Source organism: Gavialis gangeticus, unplaced genomic scaffold (assembly GCF_001723915.1).
Source record: "Gavialis gangeticus isolate Ggan-Ray unplaced genomic scaffold, GavGan_comp1, whole genome shotgun sequence".
Taxonomy (NCBI): Eukaryota; Metazoa; Chordata; order Crocodylia; family Gavialidae; genus Gavialis; species Gavialis gangeticus.
Window position 1 is genome coordinate 5,768,698 of NW_017729020.1, and position 2,873 is coordinate 5,771,570.

At 57.8% G+C, this 2,873-nt stretch overlaps 1 protein-coding gene across 9 annotated transcripts in view; it reads left to right on the plus strand.

Annotated features, from left to right (window-relative positions):
• ANK1 (ankyrin 1) overlaps positions 1–2,873 on the plus strand; it is a 64,166-nt gene that overhangs the window by 1,610 nt on the left and 59,683 nt on the right. The window lies entirely within an intron of this gene.

Consider the following 2,873-nt stretch of genomic DNA (forward strand, 5'->3'; position numbering starts at 1 on the left):
TCTCAGGTATACATGGGGGGGTGGGGGGGCTGTAATTGTGCTGTGCCTCTCCCAGCTCTGCCCAGGGGGCTGCCAACAACCTAGGACCCACGGAAGAGTTGCCAGGGGCCCCCAGCCAAACCTACAGCAGAAGCATGGGGACATCTTTGGGGCCCTGAGTGTCCTCTATCACCACCTGAGGGGAAGGGGGTATTTACAGCGGGGAATCCCACACCCCCATGCCCCTCAAGGCACAGATGTATTCAGTGGCTGGTCTTGGGCTCAGTGGCAGAGAGGAAGTGTAATGAATGGATTGGGACCAGCTCCCCTGCCGCCGCCGCACATGCCTCAGCAGCCAGCCCTGGCTCTGGGGACTGAGGGGCCAGGCTGCGGCTCCTCTCTGCAAAGTTGCTGTGTTTGCAGGGCAGGAGCTCAGTTGGGAGATCTTTGCTGCCCCTCAGAAATGTGTTGATAGTGGGGGCCTGGGGGAAAGGGCCCGGGCCTGGGGAATCTGTGCCGCAGCAGTCAGAGAGACAGCAAGGAGGGAGGTGAATCCAGGAGAGACCCTGTTGGGTCTTGTCCTGCTGAAATGAGGGGCAGTTGCTGGAAACCCGCTCTCTTGCTTCTCCTGTCCAGTGGACCGCTCAACTTCCATGGCTCCCCCACTGGCCTGCCTTCCACTCGCCTCTGACAGCACAGTGGTGCCCAGCAGTGGGTGTTGGGAGCTGGGACTCCTGGGTTCCTCTCTTGTTTCCAGACCCCGTTTGCTTCTGTAGCTTTGGACAAATTGCTTCTCTGCGTGGGTTAGGGGAGGGCGGGAAGGTACATCTGTCCTAGCTGATGGCGGGGAGGCTGGCGAGTCTCAATAGTATGCAAAATCTATCAGCACCTTCCCGGCAGAGGTGCATCCAGCAGCCCTGGGAGCTCCACCTTGGTGCAGCCAGGCCAGGGCCTCCCACGCCTCTCAGGACAGGCTGCGGGAAGCAGGGGGTTCGTGGTGCCTGAAAGCATCTAATGCCAGCCACATAGCTGCAAGGCACTTCACTGCCTTCCGAAGTACTCAGCAGCAGGTTGGACGTCTTGTCTCTCTGTGTCCCTGTGCTCTTTTCTCCTGAACTTGTAGGCTTCTTGGGGCAGGGCTGTCTCCGTGCTGCATGCACAGAGGCTGGCATGGCCTGCCCTGGCTTGTACTTGGGACCCATCCACCCCATTGTGATACAGATAAATACAGGACGGCCTGACTGGGAGCAGACTCCTGCAGGGCCCTTGCAGACCCCAAGACCCATGCCAAGGAGTACCCCAGCTCAGTGACATGTGGCAGGGAAGCTTTCATAGTTTCATAGTAGGTAGGGTCAGAAGGGACCTGAGCAGATCATCAAGTCTTGTCTCTGTGTCAGGGGCTGTTCGTCTGGTCTGTGTGTCCTGAGGCAGGCAGGACGCAGAGTAGCCGCTGGCTGATACTGTTGCGTGCCCTTGTCTGTCTCCTCAGGGAGCTGAGCATCTCTGCTATCACCCTTCCTGGGTTCCCTCCTTCCCTCCCCCTGCTGATAAGCTGGGCATGTGATTGCAGTGGAGTGAGACTGGGGTCTGGGTTGAGCAGCACTTTGGCAGCCTCCTGCACTTTGTGCACCTTCCCCACCACCTGGGCCGGCAGAGATGCTGGCTGCACTGTTCAGGAGCCAGCTGGGATGCTCTGACAGGCTGGTCCCAGCTGCACGCTTGGGTCAGTGTCTGCCGCTGGTGGAGTCTGACCTGGGAAACCAGGTTTCCAGAAGCCTGTTCCTTCCCAGGTTGCCTCTGTGCTGCGTGGCGAGGTGGTCACAGGCCAAGCAGAAGCACCAGGGGCTTTGCCACGGGCTCTGCTGATGGACCTTGGAACAAGTCGCACACGCCTCCGTGTGCTTCAGTGTCTCACCTGGGGAAGGGGGTAACGAGCTGACCTCCTTTGTGCGGCCTCTTGGCCCTGGTGGAGAGAAGTCCTTGAGGAGAGCTGGGCATTGCTGCTGTGTGTTGTGCTTTGCCTCCCCTGCGTGTGGAATGACTCCTTTTCAAGGGAGAGTTAAAGAACAGGGAAAGTTGCAAGCCAAAATGTTAGGGAAGCAACTTTTTCTTTCTGGTCTGCAGACCCAGAAAAGGCAGCTAGGAAGAGGCATGGACCCCTCGGGGCTGGGGTCCTAATCCCATGACTGTGGAGTTAAAAAGTTTCTTCTCCGCATCAAAGTGAAGTCTGCAGGATCAGGGGAAACAGGAAAGGTGTTAATCACAGCATTCAGTTTGGGAGCCTTTTGACTCCCCAGTTGCCCTCATGACTCTTTCTCTCTGTCAAGTAACAATGGAGGGAGCTGAGATCTGAAAAGAGATCAGTGAGCAGTCTCACAACACGGCCTCGGGCCCTGGCTTCAGGCTCTCTTGTCCAAAAGCAGAGGAGTATTAGAGCAGCCGAGGGCTCTTCCCTTGTCTCTTAGCGCTGGCGCTCTATTGTTACCGCTGTGCCGTTCTGTTTACTCTGATACAGTGGAAAGAAATCTCCTTTTGTGGGGCTGCAGAAAGGGGTCCTGGAATCTCCTTGATTTCTACAGCCCAGTTCCTCTGCAGTGCCCTTTACCTCTTCCCCCAGATGAACCTGGGCTTTTGCCCCTGCATCCTCCAGCAAACAGCACATGCGGAGGTGCCCGCACACGGGGTTTTGGGTTAGAGCGTAGCCGGGGCCTGCCTGGGAGGCGACTGGTGCTGACTTGTGGTTACAGAAACCTGGGCCTGAGCTGAACCCAGAATCTGGAGCTCATGGAGAGTCAGGAGCTCTGTCCCTGGGGTCCCTGCTCCTGTCTCTGGGGCAGTCCTCCCCATCAGCTCACCTCCTTTCCACCGGCAGGTCACCCTGCCCGGTACCAAAG